At 50.1% G+C, this 6,696-nt stretch overlaps 1 protein-coding gene across 1 annotated transcript in view; it reads right to left on the reverse strand.

Annotated features, from left to right (window-relative positions):
* The window catches only part of LBH (limb bud and heart development), a 33,349-nt gene extending 27,502 nt beyond the window's left edge, over positions 1-5,847 (reverse strand). Inside the window, exon 1 of the mRNA XM_014533214.1 lies at positions 5,764-5,847. The gene's annotated coding sequence lies outside the window, so the exon portion shown is untranslated. The remainder of the gene's footprint in view (positions 1-5,763) is intronic.
* Positions 5,848-6,696: the final 849 nt, after the last annotated feature.

The following is a 6,696-nucleotide window of genomic DNA, read 5'->3' on the forward strand; positions in this document are numbered from 1 at the left end:
AGCTGCCTCGGCAGAGCAGACGGAGCTCAGGGTTCTCCACTGAGCTCGCGGCCCCACAAAGAGCCCGGGAAGTCTTATTTATAGGGGCGGAGGCGGGGCCCGACCCCGAGAGGCCCCGCCCTCCCTCGCCCACTCCTGGAATAACGTCACCAAAATCATGAATGGCTTCAGTGCTTGCAGATCCCGCGGGCGGCAGCTCGGGGGCGCGCTCGGCTCTGCTCCTCGAGGGCCGTGGTTTGCTGCAGCTTCTAGTCCGCCCCCCTGCCCACGACTCATACACGCAGACACACGCGCGGATACGCGCGCGCGCGCACACGCACGCACGAACTGGGGCTGGAGTTCAATGTCAATGCCGCCTCGAGCTTACAAACCAGCCCGCGTTGGCGCCCCCTCCCTGCACTCACCCCTAGGGACTTGGGGTCGCGAGGACCCTGGGCCTGAGGAGGGCGCTGGACCCGCTCCTCGGGACATGACCGCCTGGCGACCGCGCTGCGCTGAGGGAGGGCGCCATCCCTGGATCCTGGCCGCCCGGCACTAGCGCTCTCCTTTGCACTCACTCGCCGCCCCTGGCCCGCACCTCAGAACCCTGCTTCAACGTCCATCCCCCAAACTAGGCCTCTCCTTGGCACCCTCGCCTGCGGCACCTCGATCACTGGTCCCCTCTATCCCTGGCAAGCTGTGTGGAAATGAGAACAGCGCTTAAAGAAACACTGGGAGGCGGGAGGGGACACGGAGCTGGGGGGAGCCCGAGGGGGTCGCGTTAGCATTCGAGGGGCTAGTCCTGAGATCCATGGTGTGTTTTGTTTGTGTGAGAAAGAAGTGTCGTCTTAGGGTTTTTCCATTGGACACACACAGACACACGCGCGCGCACACGCACACAGCAGCGGCGCGGTGCCGGGGTGCGGGGTGGGTGCTGCTCAGCACACCTCACCAGCCTTGGCTCCCAGATCTGCTCCAAGGAGAAGAAACAAAGAGCTTCGGCGGGACCCCTCCACACTGCCCTGGAATCGCAACTCCAAGGGTTTGTCCAGGCAGGCAGTCTGCACAGCCCCAGCGCCGGGATGGGAGCCTGCCCCTCTGTGGCTGGAGTGCATTGCTTCATACCTCTGCTCCAAAAACTCCTGTAACATGGCTTTATAACCCTGACCTATGTGTGTACTTGGAGGACGCGCGTGTGTGTGTGTGTGTGTGTGTGTGTGTGTGTGTGTGAGGGGGTGGGGCGAGGGCAGGTATCAAAAACTTGGCAAATTAAAATGCGCTTTAAAGTCAGCCAGCTCTTTGAAAGGTAGTGAATGTATTGAATCCATCTATATGCACTTAAAGGTGGAAATGAATAATCTATCTCAAGTAAAGGCTGATAGGTATTAATGGTGAGGGCGTAACAGAGGTGTAATTTTCATCAGGCCACCTAATCTATAAGAATGGATGAGTACTAATTATGTATATAAAAAAGAATGGATAAGAATAAATAAAAATAATTTTTGCTATTTTTAGTCATTCATATATACAATCTGAGTAAAAACTGTACTTTCTAGGAAAATGCAGCTTCGAGACAAACCCCCTAGTTGCTCCCTCCCAGCAGTGAAATTCAGGAGCTTCTCCCCACCCCCCACCCAAGAGTTAAACCAGAAATTGACTTGCCCTGCCAAGTACCACCCGCATTCTGCTCCTCTGGAGGAGGTGTCCTGCTGGAGGGCAATGCTTCTATGGACAGGAGCTGACGGGGGAGGCTCCAGGTGTGGGCTTACCGCTGGGGACTGGCTGTTTGTGCCTTTTGCATAGGATGGGGCAGCTTCTCAAAGGCTGGGTATGACGCTGTCATTTACGCAGGTAACCAAAGGAGAAGCCAATGGTTTCTGGGCTGGGACTTTGGGAGCCCTGAGCTCGGTCCTGGGCAAGCAGCACTGATGCCTCTCGCCGTGTCTCCCCAGTAGCCATCCCTGGCAGGACCGGGATGAAAGGACTTGTCTCACGACTTTCACGTACCAACAACCCCGCATTATATATTTGTGATTATTGCTTTGTGAAACTTTCAAAACTCGGAAAGAGACCCTCCTCACACACATATATAACCTTGAAGTGTCAAAATGGCCTCATAGAGGAGCAGAGGGTGGGAAGTAAGACCTCCATCAGCAGATATCTGGCCTCCGGAAAAATTCCCTCTATTGGAGAACACTGAGGTGCCTACCCTAAGGGAAATGTTGTATGAATGCCCATTTTAAGTAAATTAAACCAAGCCTTGGGCTGTGACCCCCAAATCTACACTTTCTGTTTCCCTTCTGAGACCACAGTGACACATCCATTCATTTGAAAACACGGGCGGCATGGGGCTGAACTTGGATACAACTATAGCAAGTATGCCATTTCTCAATCAATACTTTATATAGTGCCCTGTGGTTTTTCAAAGCATTTTCATAAACTCAGCTCTCTAATGAACATAATAAGAGTAACATAGCACAACGAACAGACCCCAGTTTACAAATATTCAAACTGAGGCTGAAATAAATTAGGGGATTTGCCAAAGATCACAGAGCTATCCTGTTACGTTGTTCTGGGTTACAGCATTTCCTTCAGATTTTTAAAGATAGGGGTATCGGTCACGCAGAATGACCATTTCTTCTTAATATCCTCTGAGCTAGGTTCCTATCCCACTGCCTTTGAATAAATGAAGAAAAAGAAACACAAGGGAATGAAGTTACTTAGAGCCCCAGAAACTTAGAGCTGAAAGAGACCTTCCAAATCACCTAATCCAGTTTCCTCATTTTACAGGTGAGAAGACACCTAAGAGATTGAATGGCAGGTCCAAGGTCACCAGGCTATTAAGTGGTGTAGATGGAACCTGAACGCAGGCCTTCGGGGGATGGTCAAATGTTCTTTCCACCACAACCCTACATCTCGCATTGCACTTGCCAAGAAGTCAGCAGCAGAAGTCAAATACACGATCTGGACTCTCTCAACCACCTCAGCCAACCACCAACATTTAATGAGCATCTCCTATGTGCAGATCAATGAACTAAATACTCAGTTGAAGCCCTCTGCCTCCCACCTTTGTCCCAGGAACTAAAGGGTTGAATTGCAATTCTGCTTCAATAAAAACCCAAGTGTAATCAGAACTGCTTTGTTTTCCAACATTACACAAGTCCAGTTTTCCAGCTCCTTCTCTCCCTCACCTAAAATAAGGATTTAAAATAATAAAGGTACTGAGCTTGATATCTTATTAGAGTTACCGCTGGTGCCACTGTGCCATATATGGAGGACATGTAGCTAATTATTCCTCGAGTAAAAATGTCCCCATTAGCCCTAAACAGTTTGGCTCAGTGGATAGAGCGTCAGCCTCCCAGACTGAAGGGTCCCAGGTTTGATTCCGGTCAAGGGCATGTATCTTGGTTGTGGGCACATCCCCAGTAGGGGGTGTGCAGGAGGCAGCTGATCGATGTTTCTCTCTCATCAATGTTTCTAACTCTCTATTCCTCTCCCTTCCTCTCTGTAAAAAAAATCAATAAAATATATATTTTTTAAAATGTCCCCATTAAAATTCATTTACCAACACATTCCCACACATTTCTCCCCTCTGGCTTGCAAAAAGACAGTATTGCACATTTAATTTGCCAAGTCGTGGGGCAACTGGTCCTTTGGTTAGCTATAAGGAACTTCACTGAGGAACTGTTTGCTGAGGCACACCTATAGCTGTTCCCATATTTATGCCTCACCACAACTTAAAGGCATAAGCACCATTACCCCATTTTACAGATGAAGGAAGAGGGGCTCTGAGACGTTAAGCAACTTGGGCAAGACTGCGAGGCTCTCGAATGGCTGAACCAGTATTTGACTCTGGGGCTTATTGGTTCTAAAGCCTTTCTCCCAATACTGCACTTATCCTGGCCTCCGTGGTTTTATTTGTTTATTTTAACGGCTGAACTATAAACTAGATACGAAAGTGTTGGTTCCAATAGCAAAGTCCAGAACTACTGGTGTCCATTATTGGGGACCAGTTAGCAAAATAATCAAATTTCCCGCCCGGGGAATCTGGGAGCTTCTTATAGATATCAGTCAAAGGCCTGGGGTTTAAGAAGAAGAAGAAGAAAGTGAATAGGAGAAGGGGAGTTTCTAGCCAATTTTTCGGTGAAACTTGTTTGAGTACATAAGAAATCTGAAAGGCAAGAATGTGTGTGGGTTGATGTGAGGCTGAAATGAGATAATGTTATGAAAACACTTGGTGAGTGGGAAAGCACTGAGCAGACACATAGCTTGTTTTTAAGGTGTTTGGGGGGGAAAGAGAGGGTTCAGCAGAGTTGATTGCATCTGCTTCAGTGTTTCACTCATTTTAACCACAGACCGCCCCATTTTCCCCTGGAGCCCCTTGACTGAAGTTTCCAGCTTTGGGGGGACAGAGGCAAATAGTGAAGCTCTGCCTGACGGGCACCGCTGTGGTCCTGGTGTCCCAGCATCTCCCCTCACACCCCCTCCAAGTTCCTCCAGTTTTTGGTGCCTCCCAGCAAGTGTCCAGCTGGGTTCTGGACACAGGATGGAGGGGCGAGGCCTGAGGGTGTGAGCAGGCATTCCCATCTTGGCTGTTAGGGAATTAGCAGTCCACAGCACGAAGCAACCCAAACCCACCGCACAAAATCCTCCAGGCTCTCATTGGCTTTGCTGGAAGTCCGCAGGCGAGTTGCGTGACCTCTGTGTCTCAGACTCCTAAAGCAATAAAGCAGGCAATAGACGTCTCTTTTTAGCTCTCGAGGTGCTAATAAGGCTGAGAGAAATTGCTTCTATAAATGCTCTAGAGCAGCGGTTCTCAACCTGTGGGTCGCGAGCCCTTTGGGGGTCTAACGACCCTTTCACAGGGGTCGCCTAAGACCATCGGAAAACACATATATAATTACATATTGTTTTTGTGATTAATCACTATGCTTTAATTATGTTCAATCTGTAACAATGAAAATACATCCTGCATGTCAGATATTTACATTACGATTCATAACAGTAGCAAATTACAGTTATGAATTAGCAACGAAAATAATTTTATGGTTGGGGGTCACCACAACATGAGGAAGGAACTGTATTAAAGGGTCGCGGCATTAGGAAGGTTGAGAACCACTGCTCTAGACTGAGGAAAGAGCTTTGCAGCCTGTGGGTACCACCGCCATGTGCCACCTCAGCGGGAGCCTCCTTCTTTCTACCCAGATCCCTCTCACCCCCAGAAGAAGCCTGGGATCTGGCAGCTCATGAACTCTTGCCTTTCCAAATATCAAAGAGCTTGAGCCCTGGCTTTTTCTTTATTTCTCTCAAGGGGCCTTTGAACCAAAGGGATTTTTCAGAGAAAGAAAACTATGGAATCTTTAGGGTCCGGGCTCTTAAAAGAAAACACTAAACCTGGAATCAGTTCAAGGCTCTCGTGTCCAATTAAGGAAATACTCACATTCCTGTCCCAGCTCTGACCCGAGCATGCTTTCTCTCTCTCCACAGCTCCCCAGGAATGCACGCTAACAGCCAGAGGAGAGGTTGCTATCACCAGGACACATGTCATTATAGCCGGGGCTCCTGGGGCGGGCTCCCGCGGGCGGATACCTTCCCCAGATTAGACAAAGAGCAGGGGCCACGGAACAATCCACATTTCCTTCATTCCTCTCTGCCCCTCCACCCCACCCCCACTCCTCCACCCATCCCTGTGCCATTTCACCCAAACTCTGGGCCAGAGAAACTCCACTGTACCTGGGAGGTAGGGGGGAAGGGGGGGGGGGGAAAAAAGAGGAATACACTTACAATAGTTGCTTGTGAAGAAAAGCACTTTCAGTTTTCTTTTCAAATCGACAGGATGTCGACTAGCTTCCTCCAGGGCAGCTGTGTCCCTGCCGATTTCACGCCCACTGCTCCTCCGCAGAGGAGCCCCTGTGAATTATGCAGAAAGGAGCAGCTCCTCCGAATGCCTCTGCCAGCTCCCCGACCTGTAACCCGAGCTCCCACCGGCTCGCTGGAGTCCCAGGTGTGCTTCACACCCACAGGGCGCCCAACCTTGAGATCAGATAGCTGGGTCCATGTTACACCTCCGTGCCCTTTCAACAATCCTCCTGGCCGGTAGTGAGCACCCAGGATGGAACAGATGGTGGTGCTTCCAAGGAATCACTTTAGGACAACTTCTGTTCCCTCCCATCTCCATCACCCCCAACCATTCCAAACACACACACTCGCTGATAGGCCAACACAGCTTTAAGACGTTCTCTAAATTGCCCTGGGGATCAGCTTCAAGACGTAATCATGAGGCTGAGTGAAAAAGGCGAACTTGCTTTGCAAGAGCAGTTTGCGAAGAAGACCCAGAGTCTCCATCCTTCCTACCAGATGTGCTGCTCCCAAGTTCCTTTTCTAAGTAAACCAGGGGCTGCCTCTGGAGCAGGGCACGGTGCTCGGGGGGAGACTGGGAGGACCAGAGGCCAGCCTCCTGTAAGATGGACCTATGATAACTGCTGCAGTAGAGGCATGTGACCATGGGGGGGTGCTGTGATTGCTCTTGTCTTGGGGCGAGGGTGCTGACCACCAGATTGTAAGCTCTGGAAAGGTAAGGATTGAGTCTGTCTTCTTTACTGCTGTACCTCCACCACCTGGGAGAGTGCCTGGCACCTAGTAGGCACTCAGGAAATATTTGTTGAATGAGCGAATGAATGGCATCAGGAGAAGCTCAAGAGTAAGGATGCCACTGAG

Source organism: Myotis brandtii, unplaced genomic scaffold (assembly GCF_000412655.1).
Source record: "Myotis brandtii unplaced genomic scaffold, ASM41265v1 scaffold953, whole genome shotgun sequence".
Lineage (NCBI taxonomy): Eukaryota > Metazoa > Chordata > Mammalia > Chiroptera > Vespertilionidae > Myotis > Myotis brandtii.